The sequence below is a fragment of the Ipomoea triloba genome, chromosome 10 (genome assembly GCF_003576645.1).
Source record: "Ipomoea triloba cultivar NCNSP0323 chromosome 10, ASM357664v1".
Lineage (NCBI taxonomy): Eukaryota > Viridiplantae > Streptophyta > Magnoliopsida > Solanales > Convolvulaceae > Ipomoea > Ipomoea triloba.
In genome coordinates this window covers 17,960,812-17,979,431 of record NC_044925.1, presented here as the reverse complement: position 1 = coordinate 17,979,431, position 18,620 = coordinate 17,960,812, and the positions used below count along the sequence as shown (strand labels likewise).

Here is an 18,620-nt window from a genome sequence, read left to right as displayed (position 1 = left end):
TGAGCTATAAGGGTCGAAATTTATTTCTGATCGTACTTCGCGAAATTTCGCAGTGTTCTGAACCTAGCCCATTTTGGGAGCTTTTGACTGGAATAAAATTTTGGTGTCGGAAATTATTCTTTCTGGATTATTTTCTACCGAAACTTTATCTGTTTGGACCACAACTGATATGTTGTGGAGATATTTTATTAATATTATTATTATATATAATTGGATAAGCATCCCACATATTATATTTTATTATTATAATTATTATTATTATTATTATTGTTATTATTATTATTATTATTATTAAATATATTATTACGTATATGTATATATGTAAGGGATAAGATTGAGCAAGTCACATTTCTTCATTTCCATTTCTTCATTTCGTCTTCACCCTCATTTCCGAGAGAGAGAGAGAGAGAGAGAGAGAGAGAGAGGGAGGGAGAGAGAAGCAATTTTCGAGCTTGGATCGCGATTGGTTCGGTAAATTTCAATTTTTAATCGGTTAAAAGTTATGTTTTACTCCTAGTTCATAGTTTTGGGTAGAATTCTATTGAACCATATTCGTATTACCGTGTTTTATGTTAGGGTTTTAAGGTGAATTTGGGGAAAGATCCAAGATTTGCTTCCTACGGAAGGTAAGGAATCCCTTTATTTGGTTGAGGTTATTTGAAACTAGATAATTGATAGTGAATGATGAGATTAGGGGTTTTATGAATATGTTTCTATACATGATAATGGCTGAAAATGCATGTACATATCATATTTATGCCCATATATGCTTATAGTTGTGAAAATAGTGAAAGGAAAAATCAGGGTAGATTCTGGCAGTAACTTCCGTGATTTTCTGGGAAAAATCGGTAAAGTATTTTGATCCAATTTTTTTTAGACATCTAGTTCTATAAGTCTAGAAGCTACCATAAAAATTTCATAATTTTTGAAGTAGTATAAGTGTGGTTTCAAAATCATTTTCCAAAACTGGTCCAGAGAGCAGAAAATCCGGACAGCACACTGCCAAGGGTAAAAATGTAATTTTCTGTGTTAATTCGTGAACCTAGGTGACCAAAACTTTTTATGAACATCAAGTACTATGAGTTAGGGTTCTACCATAAAAATTTCAAGTGAAAAAGAGTTCGGGAACTATCTTTACCGGCTCAATCTTTCAGACTGCGCTAGCTGAAATTTTCTTATAAGGAAGTGGTATTATGTATATGAAACCTATGTATATACGTGTAGTATATATATTTATGTGTGTATTATGTATATATATATATATATACANCCCTTTTTCTGCTTATATGCTTAAATGTTTAGCATTATATGATCTGAGTAGGCAAATGACTATTATATGACCTCGTCTAGAGGGAAAATGATTAAGATGATATTGAAATTGTTGCCTATTATGTGTATAAATTGCTATTCGTAAAGGTTGCAGGTAGAACCTCGGCTGATGAGTAAGGATAGGGTTTTGATGTAATCAAGTTTTACAAAACCTTTATTTAGTTTTGGATAACCCATGGATATCCTTACTTAGCCGTCGTGCTAATTGCACTTCAATGTGTTTCTGTTAACAGATGTTATCTAGTGTGATGAGGATTACACGGGGTTCTTGATAGGCGAAGACCCCTACGTTCCTGGCTACTCTCCTGATCCTCCGGCTCATCCCTCTCCGAAGTATACTCCTTTTTGTGTGCATACCTTTTGTAGCCTTAGTTTGGCTAGCAAGTTATGAACCACTTGAACTTTCATGTTTCGGACCTGAAGGGTCAATCTTTGTATATATACTCGTAGTTACCTTAGCTACCTTCTCTTATTTCCGCTGCAATATACATATATACATATAAAGATTATGTCAAGTTGAGAGTGTGTGAAACAGTTTCTTTTTTTTTTAGCCTGTGCACCTAGGGTGAACTCTATCTGGATTTGATTGGGTTCGGTCTAGGTGTGGCGGTAACTACTCCGGATGTACGGTATAGCCGGGCCGGGGTGTTACAAACCTCACTCCCATGAACTACTGATCGTATTTCAACGATCCCATTAACAGTATGAACTTCAGCATTGATATAGAACTGTGTCACATCAAAAGGGTACCAAGTTTTGTGTTTGAAAGTGACAAAGTTGTAAAGATTACCATCTTTGAGGCATTGAATCACATGATCTCCAAACTGTTTATCAAGAACTCTTTCGAGAAAGCCGCTGACATCTAGTATTGATCCAACCTTGACCATGCAGTTTTTGGATTTTTGACCTTTAAGCGTGTTGAGGAAGAATATGAAAACGTTAAGGTCCTCACATGGTCGGGGTATGATTCTCGGTGGAATGAAAGGTTTTTCTTGAGGAGACTTGGGCTTTTCCGGTGAGGGTGATGGTTTAGGAACAGGGCCGTGGGTGCTGGAAACTTCATCGGAGGAGGAGCTAGAGTTTCCAGACGATGAACTTGAACTGGATGACGACATGATATCAAAGAGTTGGTGTTTTTAGGAGTGGTTTAGGGTTTTGGAAGGATAAAAATGATTTTGAGAGGGTAAAAGGTGAAAAGTGAGTGGTGAGAGCGGTTATATATGGTGGAGATAAGTGGGTCGGGTTACCAAATGAAATTGGGGAGGATTTATGAATATAAACCAAAAGCCCTTAAATGCCCTTTATTGTGGGGGCAAGAATGACAAAAGACCATACTCACGGCTTGTGCTGAAAAAGGGCACTTGCCCATAAAATGAAAGATGCATTAAATGAGGAGAGAGAGGGTACTCATTATGCCATCTCGTCGTTGATGGATCGTCCTTTCAAGTCTGACGGTTTAGCAGTTCAGTGCAGGTGGAGCGCATGCCTCAAGGTCATCAACGAATAGAACTTTGACACGTGTTTCTCCACGATCCCACGTTTATAGAGTAAAACAATCATAAGTTTCCGAGAAATATGGGCTGACTTGTTCACCAAGATTGGATTTTAACCCTTTGGTTACTCTTAACTTGACAAGAATAGGATTCACATAGATTTGGTTGATAAGGATTCGGTAGCTAGTCTTCAGTTGTCATGTATATGATTAATGACATGTGCTTTGCTTTGTAGGTTAGCAGCCTTCGGTACTGCTGATAAGATGGTACTTCTTCGGTACCAACAAAAATATCTTCTAGACTTAGATAAAAAACTACTAGTCTTCGGTATCTTTTAGAATGATTCGAAATAAAGAGAAATAGATCACTCAGCCAAAGAGATTGATTATTTCATTAAGAGACAACAGTCAGCAACAAAGAGAACATAGCACATCATCCAACCGAACCCTGCTTTCACTACGAGAAAATACATCTACTTTCTCGCCTTGCCCTTTCCTTTAGCCTTCGCATGTCTGCTGTTAGCAGTGGACAAGATGCTTTGGCCTTGGCTGCTCTCTGGGGTAGGAGGAGTCTGAACAGGTCTAGCACTCAGGGCGATGTCCTCATGAAAGCGTCTCCATTCCTGCATGTCCTGGTTCCAAGAAGGAGGCATTGGGCCATAACCAGGCTGGTTTTCGTGCACCGAGGATTGATCAGGGACTTCGTCCGGCTCAAGCATCTCCTCTAGATAACCAAGGTAGTCTTCGTCATAGTCCTCCCGTGCAGGTTCGTTTTGACCGTGAGGAGGAGGTAGGTTCTATCGGTACCATCGTTGGACATCATTCCAAGCATCATCTCCAGTGTTGTCAATGGAGCGAGGAGGTGTTTGTCTTGGCACAAGATCCTGATCCGGCCAAAATGGCTCTTCGGTTGGTGGAGCCATTCCTCTAGAGTGAAAGTCTGGGACGGACATAGTTGGTGGCTCGGGCACGTAGTCCTCTGATTCTGAGTCAGATAGCTCTAGTGAATGTGTAGATGTGTCTCCCTGTAGTGGTTGACCCTTTTCTTCCCTCAGTTTGTTAAGCTTGTTGCTCCCTTCTTTTAACAGGAGTTTGAACGAGAATCTTTTCTTGGTTGGTTTCTCCTCGGAACTGGCTTTCTTCCCTTTGCCTTTATCCATTCCTGCAAGATAGAAAACAACACAAAGAGGAGGTGTTAGGATGCCTCTCCCTTCCTTTGTTGTGATCTATTTATAGGGAGGTTGGAGCTCTTCTATTGGCTGATATCCATCTGAAATTACCATTCAATGCTGCAACCGTCCAAAAGCGTTTGAGTTTATCCCTTAATGTTAGTCCGTGAATGTTGATTCTTATGGCTGCATTAACTCTAATGTGTCATAAATGACATGTCTTTTCAGTTTTGGATCGGTTTGGTTGTCTCCACAATAATTCATTTCTATCATTCCGAGTTCATGCCTTAGCGTAGAGAATCTTGCCTCAGCAAGAGGTTTCGTGAGAATATCTGCAAGCTGCTCTTTGGTATTCACGTATTCAAGTTTAATATCCTTTTTCTCTACATGATCTCGGATGAAATGATATTTAACATCGATATACTTGGTTCTTGAGTGTAATACCGGATTCTCTGTTATTGCAATAGTACTTGTGTTATCACACATAATGCTTACTTCTTTAGCAGATACACCATAATCCTTAAGTTGTTGCATCATCCACAGTATTTGTGCACAACAGCTACCTGCTGCTATGTATTTGGCCTCAGCAGTGCTTGTTGCAATAGAATTTTGCTTTTTGCTGAACCAAGAGACAAGCCTTCCCCCTAAGATGTACTTTTTCGGTTGATTTTACAACCAGCGAAGTCTGCGTCCGAATATCCAACTAGATCGAAGACATTACTCTTCGGGTACTAAAGCCCCACGCTTTGAGTTCCTTTTAGATACCTTAGTATCTTTTTAGCAGCACTTAGATGGCTTTCCTTAGGATTTGCTTGAAACCGAGCACATACTCCTATTGCAAAAGATATATCTGGCCTACTAGCCGTTAAGTATAGTACTGAACCAATAATTCCTCTATACTTAGTTTGATCAACCTCTTTTCCTTCGTTATCGATGTCCATACGTAACGGGGTGTTCATAGGGATTTTGACCGAAGACTTCCCATCAATTCCAAACTTTTTGATGAGATCTTTGGTGTATTTTGCTTGATTTATGAAAATCCCATCACATTCTTGTCTCACTTGTAGACCCTGAAAGTAGTTTAGTTCTCCCATCATGCTCATCTCGAATTTTCCTTGCATGAGTTTTGAGAATTTTTCATAAAGGTCTGAATCGGTACTTCCAAAAATAATGTCATTAACATAGATTTGTACCAACAGGATGTGATCTCCATTTTTGATTCTGAATAGAGTTTTATCCACTATTCCCTTCGTGAATCCGCAATTTATAAGAAAATATGACAAAGTGTCATACCATGCTCTTGGGGCTTGCTTTAAACCATACAAAGCCTTTTTGAGCTTATAAACTTTATCCGTTCCGATTTCTGAAATGAATCCTGGTGGCTGTTTAACATATACTTCTTCTTCTTCCAAGAGTCCATTTAAGAAGGCACTTTTGACATCCATTTGATAGACTTTAAAGTCTTTCCATGCAGCATAAGCTAGAAAAATTCTTATAGCTTCGAGTCTGGCCACAGGACCAAAGGTTTTATCAAAATCAATTCCTTCCTCTTGACAGTATCCTTTAGCAACTAAACGAGCCTTGTTCCTAACAATGACTCCTTGCTCATTCATCTTGTTTCTGAATACCCATTTGGTTCCAATGATGTTTTGGTGATTTGGTCGTGGAACCAATTCCCATACATTGTTTCTCTCAAATTGATGCAGTTCATCCTGCATGGCTATGACCCAATCCGAGTCATTTAATGCTTCGTCCACAGTCTTCGGTTCAATTTGAGATATGAAGCATGCCATCATGCATTCCCTGATGGATGCGCGAGTTCGTACACTGTCATGAATGTCTCCGATGATTTGATCTTGAGGATGATTCCTTAACCACTTTAGATCAGGTTGAAAGGTGGTAGGTGGAGCTCCTTCATCTACTGTAGATTCAATGTGATTGCTTTCATCTTGTTGTACTTCTGGTTGACTTGTTTCAAGTGTGTCATCTTGCAATACTTCGGTTTGGGGTGAAGTATTCGGTAGATGATTTGGAAAGATTGGATAATCATCTTCTGAATCCGTTCCTTCGGATAGTTCTTCAATTTCTCTATCCTTTGTTTCCTCAGTAGTAGGTGACCTCTCGGAGCTCACCTTGTCTTCCTTAGATGATTCATCAAAAATTACATGTATTGATTCTTCAATCACCATAGTCCTTTTGTTTAGGACTTGCAAGGCTTTGCTCTTGTCAGAGTATTCCATGAATATTCCTTCATCACCACGTTCATCAAAGGCTTTAAGATGTGACTTTCCGTTATTATGAATGAAGCATTTACTTCCGAAGATATGAAAATATCTTACAACAGGTTTTCTGCCTTTCCAGAGCTCATAAGGCGTAACTCCATGAATTTTATGAATAAGGGACCTGTTTTGAGTATAACATGTAGTGTTTATTGCTTCGGCCCAAAAACGTTTAGGCAAGCCTAAGAAAGCAATCATAGATCTTGCTGCTTCCTTTAAGGTTCTGTTTCATCTTTCAGCAACACCGTTTTGTTGTGGAGTTCTTGCTGCTGAAAGTTGATGTAGTATACCGTGTTGTCCACAGAAATCCTGAATGACTTTGTTTACAAACTCGGTTCCTTGATCAGACGGAATCTTGACAATGCTTAAGTCCTTTTCTGTTTGGAGTCTTCGGAGCAAGTCTGGTAGTACCTTCTTGGTTTCATTTTTCTTCCTTAGAAAGGATGTCCACGTGTATCTCGTATAGTCATCTACTACCACGAAAGTGTATTTTCTTCCACTCAGACTAACTGGATCAACTGGTCCAAATAAGTCCATATGAAGTAGACTTAATGGCCGTGAGTTGGTGTTGAGAGACTTTGTTTTAAACGAAGACTTGATTTGCTTTCTTTTCTGACAAGCTTCACAAGTCTTGTCCTTATCATAGATTACATCTGGTAGTCCTTCAACCAACTCCTTTCTGGAAAGCTTGTTGATGGCCTTGAAGTTGAGATGATTGAGTTTGTGATGCCATTCCCAACTTAGATCTCTCTTGCTTTTGGCAATTAAGCAAGTGTTCGGCTTCACTGTTTCCCATGTGAATACATACATGTTCTTTCTCCGTTTAGCTGTCAGTACAACTTCATGACTTGTTTCTGAGATAACTTGGCATTGATTTCTTGAGAATTCTACTTTATATCCTTTGTCGCAGAACTGCCTTGTGTTGCCCATGGTTCGTCCACTTGAGTTCCCACCGAGGACTACTTTAGGACCATTCCTTGCTTTAAAGTTGCTCAATTCTAATTTATCACCAGTCATGTGTCTTGAGCATCCACTATCTACATACAAGATGGTCTTGTTTCCCTGCATTCAATGATTAGGTACTTTTAGGTACCCATACCTTCTTGGGTCCTTGACGGTTAGCGGTGAGCTTGGGCATCCATGCATACCTAGAACTTGTGAGGTTCATCCTTGGTCCACGATACCCATTAAACACACGATAATCATAAGGAATAACATAATAGGCTTGAGGTGACTTTGGTGAATAAACTTTTTGAAGAGGAGGTGTTTGTTTATTCGAGTTTATCCTGGTGTGTGAGGTCTGCGTATATCTATGTGTGAGCAAAAATTTTGCTCTTGTCATTGGTTCATAGTCCATGAACCAGTCCTCATCACTTGGATATAGTCTACCATCTCCGCCCATATGCTTGCTAGGAAACTTTTTGAAATTCTTGACACTATTCGGGTAAGAGTTAGGTCTTCCCTGAGGCCTACCTTTGCGTTGCCTCTGTGAATAGTGTTGCCTCTTGTTGCCTTGGAATTTTCCTTTAGATTGGTTATTCCCATGTGGTTGACCATTTGCAATGAAACCGTAATGGTTTTGCATGGGAGGTCTGTACCGAGAAGTTTGATGACTTCTTGGGTTACCGTGTAGGGAATTTCCTCTTGTAGGTTCCACAATTCGTGTCTTAGCCGAATCCTTAGATTGGCTCGTCGATTGTGGTTCTGTTCCATTTTCGGCGTTAATCATTGGCTCAAGATTTTCAGTTTGTCCTTGGACAAAAACAGAACTTAAACCTCCACTAGTAGAAGGGTCAGTTGGTTGTGTTAGGAAGACATGTTGATGAGAGCTGGAGTTATAACCGAGTCCGGCTCTACTCCCAGATGGTCTTTGATCATCTACCATTCGATCCATTAATCTGGATGAATTTGTAAATGTCGCAAGTACCGCACGCAAGTTTTGCTCTCTATCATCCTTCGCTTTACACTCTTCCTTAAGAAGATGAACTTGCTTCTCAAGCTGGCTTATAGATTCAAGCATCTCAGCATTTTTGGACCTTAAGTCCTCGAGATCTTGTCTTTCTGCCAATAGCTGAGCATTCTCTTCCTTAAGTTTAAAGTGTGAATCCTCAATATCATCAAAATTCTTCATCATTCTTTCAAATGCTTCCCTAGGATTTTCATGATATATGGATTCGGAACTGTAATTAAATGAGTGGTTTTGAGAGGTTACCTCTTCTTCATCTGCCATGAGGCATAACTCTTAATCTGAATCCTCTTGACTAAAAAGGCATAACAATCCCTTTTCATCTTCCGAGCTGTCACTCTTTGAGCTGGAGCTTGACATTGCGGTATTTTGCGTAGGGTTGAGGTGTCAAAATATATTTGTGTTAAAACGGAAAGTCTGTGAGTGAGAGTAGTTCATTTGGTTGATTTGAGTGTGTTAAAACGTAGAGGTGTGTCAAGCGTTCGGGAGTTTACTTGATTGGATCATGCATAGGATTTGAGTGTGGTGAAGGGTGGATTTGTGAGTGAGAGTAGTTCATTTGGTTGATTTGAGTGCAAGAGAGTAGTAAAGTAAAAGTGATTTTGTGAATATGTAAAAAGGGGTAGGGATTGGATAGTGTTCATGAATATTGCATAGTGGAGTGTCTAAGGTCAAGGATTAGGATTGCTAGGATATTGTCTATTCAAGAGTGTGTTGTCTTAGTCCTTTTCCACCTTGTGTACTAAGGCTTCTTTGACTTAGGAGTGCCTTCAAGCATCCAAAGTTCTAAGAGGAATTTTATCAAACACTTAAGCTACACACTATCCTACTATTCTTAAGAAGTCCATAGGAACTATGATTGTGTCAAGCTTCAAATCCTAACTCTAATCAAAGACATGAAAGAGTAAAGAGCTCAATCTCTCATCTAGATTGGCCAAATCCAAACAAGATCTCATCAAAACAACAATCAATAGACAAGAATAGGTAATCCATCAACACAAACTCATAGATCCAAGATATAGAGATAAGATCATCACACAAACAACATTCAATCACACAATCCAAATCCCTAGACTAAACTAGCTACTCATAATATGAAATGCAAGCAAAAGCTAATTTAATCCAAGAACAAGATAACTAAAATTATCGGAATGAAATAGAGATCACCTAGAGAGATGAAGATCTTCAATCCAAGCTTGTTGTCTTGCTACAATGGAGATTAATCTAATCTAAAAAGCTAAGAAAAAATGGAGAAAGTTCTCCAAAGGAAAAACTAAGAAAAGGAAAACTAAATTTCTGGGAACCTCCTCTGGAAATTCATCAAAGGGGTTTAAATAGTCTCCGAAATAACAACCCTAGCTGAAATTCGCGCATCACCGTCTCCACGCCTCTCACACGCGTGTGAGCGTGCGTGGGAAGCTTCTGGAAAGTTTTCACGCATGCTCACACGCGTGTGGCCTTCCAGTTTGGTCCTCCGGGGCTCCGCTCTTGCCTGGTTTGCTCTTTAAGCTCAACTTTTGGTCCTATTTGCTCCCGGGGCTCCTGCTTTACTTCTTTTAAGCTAAAAGTAGCTTTTGTGCATCAGTTAGTGATTTTCAAGCATTTACACACATAATTTACCAAGTAAGGATGCTATAGACGCGATAAAACACCCTAAAATGTGCCTGAAATAAGGGTATCTCGGAGTCTTATCAGAGCTAGACGTGCATGACTCATCATTCTTTTCTCCAGACTTCTCTTCCACAGCTAGAGCCTTCCTTCGCCTGTCATTCTTTTGATTTTTGTTTCTCTGCTCATCCGTATTATTGGATGCATTCTTCGGGTTGTTGTAACTCTGTAGTTGTTCTCGTCTTGATGCTTCTTGACAATAGGATAAAGACATTCAGCCTTGAAGTGTCCAGGTTTTCGGCAGTTATAGCATAACATCTGTACTTCATCTTTCTCATGTGTTTTGGATCCACTTGCTTTGTCATTGCTTCGGTATTTCGTTCTTCTCGTCTTGTCCGAGTTATCATAGGATTGATTCTTTCGCATGAACCTTTTGAATTTTCTCATAAACAAAGCAAACTGATCATCAGTAAATAAATCAGACGAGGGATTAGGATTTGACCTTGCTATTGATGGCGAAGGTTGTTGGTTCGCGACTAAGGCTGTGTTCCTTGTCTCGGGTTCTTCATCATTCAATACTTCCTTCTCAAATTCATAAGCTTTTAGATCACTGAAGATTTGGGTAGTGCTCGTTGTTTTGAGATCTCGATGATCACGCATAGCTACCACTTTCATTTCCCAGCTCTTGGGTAGTCCTCGGAGAATTTTCAGATTTATCTCCTTTTGTAAGAGCTTTTTCTCATTAAGGTCATTGATGTCCATCAGCAATTTTATAAAACTAGCCTCCATGTCGATTATAGATTCCTTCGGACCAAGGTTGAAATCTTCAAATTTCTTCATGGCAATCGTTAACTTGTTATCCTTCTCTTGCTCGTCTCCATCACCTATTTGCATAAGTACATCCCAGATGTCCTTAGCTGACTTGCATTTTCTTACTCGCGGGAACAATGATTCGTCCAAAGCCTTGTAGAGTATGTCCTTGGCTATGTTGTCGAGATTCACTCGGGTTCTCTCTTCGGTGGTCAGCAGAGATTTCTCCTTCGGTATAAATTCTGGTGACGTTGGATCAGTGGGAATTCGGTTGGGGTTCACTTGTAATATCTTGATGGGTCCGTCAGTAATCACGTCCCACATCTCATCATGGATAGCAGACAAGTGAGCCTGCATTCGCACTTTCCAGTCATCAAATTTGTCTAAGTTAAACATGATGAAATGCCTATGATGTTCCATTTTAGACATGGTGCAAAGTGTAAAAATAATTTGATGATTTTTCAAAGAGGATCACCAGGCAGTATACATAGAGTGTTCACTGTTCAAGGTAACGAGCTCTGATACCACTTGTTGGTCCCAGTGGTTATGGTGTGAGTCTAGAAGGGGGGGGGGGTTGAATAGACTCACAAAGGATTTTGAAAACTTTTTCGATATCAAAGATATAAGGGCAGAGGAAAGGTTATATCAAATTTTAGTTTTACTTTGCACTAAGGAGATTTTCCTTAAAAAGGGTTTTTTTAAGTTTGTGTAAGATATGCAATGCAGTACGTAAATATAAAAGAGTAGAGAGAGAGATTTTTATAGTGGTTCGGCTGTTAACTAAGCCTACTCCACTCTTCTTCACAACTCGTGAAGGTTTGCACTATAATCCCCTTTTTATAGTACAAACTCCGTTAGAACAAGCTCATTTGATCACTTAGCCCGGCAGCTTCGTTGTTGTAGGTTTTTCAACTTCCTCCAAGTTTACTCCGCCTCTTTCTACTTCACTTATAGAGATGGTTGGAAGGTTGTGATGTTTCTCCAACTTGAAATTCTTGTGATTAGTTTCCTTGATGAGCTTTTTAATCACACAAGAACTTCTTTTAGCTAAATATCACTTGTATGCTTTTGAATATTTTATCACACTGAGAGCAGTTTACTTGCTAGACAATTTTCGCTTTTTTAGCCTTGTCAAAGTGAGATGGGACAAGGGTATTTATAGGTGAAATTTCAGATCCGTTGGAGGAAAAATGAAATTCAAACCTATTATCTAGTGTGTAATATCCAATGGGTAAGGTTTTGACCTTTTTCAGAATGTCAGTACTTTCTAGCCGTTTGTTCACTTTTATGCAAGGACAATTTGTCTTTTGTCCCACAAAAAGGTGACAATCATTAAATGCTCCTTGGGATCGTTGCATGGGATCTGATTTGACATTCAGTTGTAAATCCATTCTCAAGGCAGTAGATAAGACAACTTTCAGAGAATGTCTTTGCCTTGGTTATATGAGAGAATGATTGACCTTATCATTCCTCTTAATCTCCTCGAGACAATCACAGTTGATTGCTCGGTTATAAGAGCTCGGCCCTTCCATTCGTCGGCCTGTAATCCTAGTCTTCGGTTCTTCCAGTCTTCAACTCTTCGGTTCTTCAGTCTTCAACTCTTCGGTTTAATACTCTAAAGCTTCGATGTCAAAGACTTAAATCCTTTTTATAAGTGATATCTTTAAGGATTCGGTGAACCTCTGAGACTAAGACAAAAAAACTATTCTAAAAGACAACCTAAAAGAAATTGGGGATCTCCTCGGGTAATTGGTATCATCAAAATCAGTAACTTGGGGTTCCTAACAATCCCTTCCTCACATACCTTTCTCTCATCTTCCCAAAAATTACTCTCACTCTCACACGAGTAAAATGAAGCATCATCCCCTTCACGCATTAACTCAATGCCATCAAAGTCAAGAGATTCTTCTTCTAAGAATTTAAAACAATCATATTCATCCTTAAACAAAAGAGAATCCTTATAATTATGTATTAATATGTCACAATTTTCCACGGAGTCATCCTCCCGAAATTTAAAGCAATCATAATCACATGTAAGGGAAATATTAACGCAAGGGGAGTCATCCATGTGATAAGCACCAAGAATAGCACTTAAAAGGGGTCTTTAATAGATTGAAAATGCAACGTTTTGACATCCGATTATAACAATTGCATGCATTTTAGCTCAAATGTGATCATAATCTTCTAACACCATTCCTAGGAAGAACTTTGAGGTATTTTACAGGTTGGAGAGGGATTTGAGGCTAAAACAGAGCAAAAGGCAAAAGAAGCACAATGTAGTACCGTCCCACGCAGCCTCACACACGTGTGGCTGGGAGTGGAACTTTTCCAGTAGCTTCCCACGCCCACCACCACGCGTGGATGCGTGCGTAGACGGGCACCAGAATTTCGCGGACTTTTCGCGCGAAGTGGTTTAAAACCCTTTCCTTGCTTCATTTCTTCCCCACCACGAGCACAAACTCTCAAGCTGAAAATATACATCTTCCAAGCATTTCCTTCCAAGTTTCTCAACCTTTCTTAAGGATCCACTACTACAAAACATAGCTATCACGACGGTTTTTTTTACACATATACGGCGGTTTTTGAAGCGCCGTATAGGTGGCCGCCGTGGTAAATAATTACATTTTACGGCGGTTCTTTAGAATCGCCGTGTATATTACCTATATACGGCGTGTTAAAAACCGCCGTATAATTATAAACATACACGCCGTCTATAACAAATTTNAATCGCCGTGTATATTACCTATATACGGCGTGTTAAAAACCGCCGTATAATTATAAACATACACGCCGTCTATAACAAATTTACGCATTACATATATACTTTATAAGGCGGTTCTGAATAATAACCGCCATCTATAACACATTTACGCATTATATATATACTTTATAAGGCGGTTCTGGATAATGATCGTCGTCTAAAATGTACTTTATACGGCGGTTCTAAGTAACGCCGTCTATAACAAATTTACACATTGCATATATACTTTATAAGACGGTTTTGAATAATGACCACCATCTAAAGTGTACCTTTTACGGCGGTTTTGAGTAACAACCACCGTCGTAAGTATTTATTAAGAATAAAAATATATGTATATACAGCGGTTCCAAGATAGAACCGTCGTATATACATGTATATTGACTTTTTAAAAATACTTTATACGACGGTTCCACGAGCAAACCGCCGTATAAATGTATATTTTAATTTTTTTTAAATAATTTCACAATTTTTAAATCTACAATATAAAATACAATAATAAGCTATTCAATTGAATCAAATTAAAATGCTTACAATAATTCAATATTCAGAATAATAATATACTTAAACATATATAATAATAAGTATAACGAATACAATAACATATAATCAATCCTAAGTATCAAATACAATATATTAATAACTATGTAACAATTCACTGTCAATCTATCATCATGTAGATCAATTTCCTTCTTGTGAATAACTTTGAGTACCGAGGACCTACAAATTCAAAATAAATTTAAAAAGTTAGTATAATAGAAAGAATTAAATCTAATTTTAAAAATATATTGAAGTGATCATTACTTACTTTGTCTAGCCCTTCATCTAATTGTGTATTTACAAAATTCCAAACATATATTTCATCATAATAACAACTCAACGGATAAGGGTTGTTTCAGACACTACAACAAATTTAGACTATAAAAATAATACAACAATATAAACTATCCTTAACATGCATTCTATATAAATATTAAATGCTTACTCAGCATTGAATCCATGTCGAGGATTTGATTTTATTTGACATCAGTTTCTTTTTGACTTGTAATGTTCTGAGTGCCCTATTAAAAAAAAACAAGAAATTACAAAAAAGAGAACTTAAATTAACACTTATTTGATCAATACTTCTAACAAAATTCAATATAAAATCCAAGAACTCAAAATTTCCAATATCCAAAAAAGTTTGGGGAATTTTGAGCTCTCTAGCAAAGAAAATGCCCAAGAAAAAGTCATCCCCATACTGACCAGTTATGCAGAAAGTTGCAGGCCTGCTAAACATGTCCGTTTTCCTAGCCAAGATGAGGAAACCCATCATTGCAAGACTCAAACTTTCCTTGAAAAATTCAAGGAAACTGAAGAGGATAAAGCTCCACAAGCATTACAACTATGGGTACATTCAAGAATATGAGTATTCACCTTCAAATACACCACTCATTCAGCTCAATTACTACCACAGGATGTCACTAAAGAAGCAGGACTCCATGCTCTTCACCTCAAGGTGTTTCAAATTTATTATTTTTTTGTTTTGTCTCCTATACTAAGGAAATTTTAAAAGTTCAATGCTTTAAAAAAATCAATATAAAAAAGGAGAAACCAAGATTCAATCTTCTATCTACAGAACATAGCATTCAAACTCCTACAATAATCAAGCACAAAACATTACTTCAACTTCACCAACATAATCTTCATCTATTAAACAATACACTTGCAATTACAGCTGCAATTAAAAGTTAAATATACTAAAGTTAAACAATAAATTCTAGTTGTTACTGCAATTAAAATTCTTAAATTGAAAATAAAAGAAATTACTTGCTGTTTGTCAATTAAAGTTCAAACAGCAAGTAATTTCTAAAATGAAAATAAAAGAAATTGCTTGCTGTTTGTCAATTAAAGTTCAAGCAGCAAGTAATTTCTTTCAATTAGCATACACTGTTGGTATTCTCAAATGAAAATAAAATAAATTACTTGCTGTTTGTCAATTAAAGTTCAAACAGCAAGCAATTTCTTTCAATTAGCATACTCTGTTAGTATTCTCAACTCTCAAGAACTAAGAGTTCCTTTCAATTAGCATAAACTTCAAGCTAGAGTTTAATATAATATTGGGGGAAAATCAGAGAAAGCAAACGTTAAAGACATAAAAGAAGAGATACTAATAGAAGATGGGAGATGGATGATGCTAAACAGAGTTTAATCTCTGGGCCGATGAGGATGCTGGATGCCCACCGATCGATGGCAGCCTGCCGCTGCGAACTTGCGATCGATGATGCTTCTCCGAGTAGGCGACAATGCGGGCTGCGACAATTGGTTCGCGTGGGCCGTTGCGGACTGCTTGTGATGTGTGGACTGTGCGGTCGCAAAGCCTCCGATCGATCGATCGATGATGCTACAAATTTGCAATCGATCGATGGCAAGGGCGTTGCCTCTGGGTTCGCGTCGCAATAAAGCTAAAGGGCAAAGAGGGCGAAGTAGGCGATACTACAAGTCTGCACCAGGAGGTCTGGCTCGAATCGAGAGTTGAGAATACAACAATTTAGATATTTGCTCTAAATTTTAGGGCTCGTAAATCCAGTGGGTTAGTCCAACTCAACTCAATAAGTCTATAGAGCCAGATTAATTACCTTAATTTTTTATTAGGTTGATTTTTTTGGGTTTTAGCCCTACAATTTTTAGGGTTTATTAGGCCTACTCATTGGTTTAGGGCTAAATTGGCATCCCTAACTTTAGGCTTTAGATTTAGGGTTATGTCTTTACTTTTTATATAAATTAAAATTAAAAAAAAAATTAAATTAAAGTATATATATGGCGGTTGTATAAATAATCACAGTCTATTAAGTATATATTAGACGGCGGTTATTTAAAAACCGCTGTCTATTAAGTGACATGGTATATATAAGACGGCGGTTATTTAACAATCGTCGTCTATTAAGTGACGTGATATATATTAGACGACGGTTATTTAAAAAACGCCGTCTATTAAGTGACGTGGTATATAATAGACGACGGTTTTTTATAAAATCGCCGTCTATATGTGACGTAGTAGACCAAAATATATTAGAAGGCGGTTATTTAAATAACCGCCATCTATGCTGTGTCGCAGTAGACCATTTCTGTAGTAGTGATCTTAAGTCATTTCCAAGGTAAGAACACATTCTCCTTTGCTATTTTCTTGTTTAATGAAGAACTTGTTCTATTTTGAAGCATATCTCCATGGGTTTTTCTTGTTTGAGATTTTTCTTGAGATATATTGTTATGGGATGACTTGATATACTTGTATTAGGCCTAAATTGCTTCTATACACTAGAAATTTTATGTTTTAACTATCTCTTTGTGACTAGATCTTGAAATTGCTTATTTTGGGTATTCTATTGTCATGATGAGATCTTGGTTGATATAGTGAGCATGGTGGGCAAAGTTTGCAACTTTCCTACTCTATAGGCACTACATTGCTATATTCCACTAGTTATTTGGTTCAATTTTAACTTTCATGTTTTCTCCATTTTTCAACCTCAAGCAAGTCTAGAGGAAGAAGATGAAGTTGACCATATGTTGACCTTTTGACTATGAAAGAGTATGGAATATATTGAGCTAGTTCTTGCATGTATATGTTAGAATTGTTGATGAATATCCAAATGATGATTGCATGCAAGGAATTCCTATGATCTTTTCTTTAAAATGTGCAATGTGGCTCATATTCAATATTTAAATTGGCAAATGCTTTTCCTTGTGTTGCTTTAATTGCCCCTATTATAGGAAAAATGTCTTCGCCACATGACCTTGCACAACAAATTGCTCAAAGGCTCCAAAGAGGGAAAGCCCCAACAGAAGAAAACAGTGCGAGAAGTGCTAACACTCGCTATCTTGAAGTACCCACTAGAACTCAAATCCTATTGATGACAGCTACAATGGTAGGTCGGTACAGAAAGCTGTTGAATTTCCCTATTGTGCAATGGAGATATGTCGATTTGACAGTATTGGAGGATTATGAATGCAAATATGGACTGGAAAGGTTGAGTTGGAGCCAAGACACTATTGGAACAACTTGTTGAGTTGGAGCCCTGACACTTTCATTCCCCTAGTTCACGAGTTTATTGCAAGCTTAAGTGTTGAAGGAGTAGTTGGAGATCTCTACAGCCCGACCATTAAGTTCCGGCTTTTCAATCAAGACTATCACATATCGGCCAACCGCCTGGGTGTTCTCCTAGGATTTTATGAAGAGGATGACCAGTCGAAGCACTGGTATCGCAGATTAAGGCACTACTTTGGAGATAGGGACACTCCAAGGAAGTATTGGTCGATAATCTCAAGGCCAGGAGTCGAATGGGTTGGGTCAAGGGTTAGAGTTTCTCAGATCGTAAGGCAAGATTTAAGAGTGTTATGGAAGGTGATTGCTCATTCTTGGGAAGGCAGACCGGAGAACTATGATAGAGTCTCCAAGGCGGAGCTGTTCATGTTATGGAGTATGGACACAAGGCACTCGGTAAACATGAGCTTGATTTGCAAGAACTTGCTTGTTGCACAACAGCAAGAGTCGGCCAGGGCAATCTTCGTAGGCCCGTTGGTGACGAGACTGTGCGTCTCTTTGGGTCACCAAATGAAGATACATTGGTTTGAGCACAGGCTTCAAGGGGCACACATTGTTCCCTTATCTCCCGAAGACGTCGCTAAACTTAACTTGAGACAACTGGCGCGAACGAGGGTAGACGATGAGATGGCGGAAGATCATGCTGACACGCCAATGACATCCCAGGGTTCACTCCCTCGCCGATGTCGTTCCTTACCCCATCCTCAAATGAGCTTTACCCGCTTGCAGATTCTTCAATGTATTCTCCACCACCCCGAGAGCCTAGACCGTCTGTACCTCCACCACAACCCGAAGAGCAAAATCCCAACCCTGCTAACTTCAACATCCCGAGCTGGTTCACCCCGATCACTGATTGGAGATCCCTCCAAAATTTCCAATATCAATTGCACCTCGAGCAAATGCAGAAACTGGACGAGATTTCGAGAGAGATCAAGGAGATCAAGAGAGGGTGAAGAAAAGAAGGAACTGAGAAAAGAAAAGAAAAAGTTGATGATGATGAGTTGTGACTTGAAAATTCTGAACAATGATTCTGGACAATCCCTTTACTTTTGTTTATATATATTTTTTTGCTATATTTTTGTTTATGTTTTATATTGCACGTTTCGTCTAGCCAAAGACGTTAAACGT

The 18,620-nt window shown here is 38.4% G+C and overlaps 1 long non-coding RNA gene across 1 annotated transcript; it reads left to right on the top strand.

Moving 5' to 3' along the window:
* The first annotated feature begins 351 nt into the window (after positions 1-351).
* Positions 352-1,814, top strand: LOC116033708. The gene is made up of 3 exons (XR_004100893.1): positions 352-471; positions 577-626; positions 1,563-1,814. It is a non-coding gene; the product is annotated as an uncharacterized LOC116033708 (long non-coding RNA).
* Positions 1,815-18,620: the final 16,806 nt, after the last annotated feature.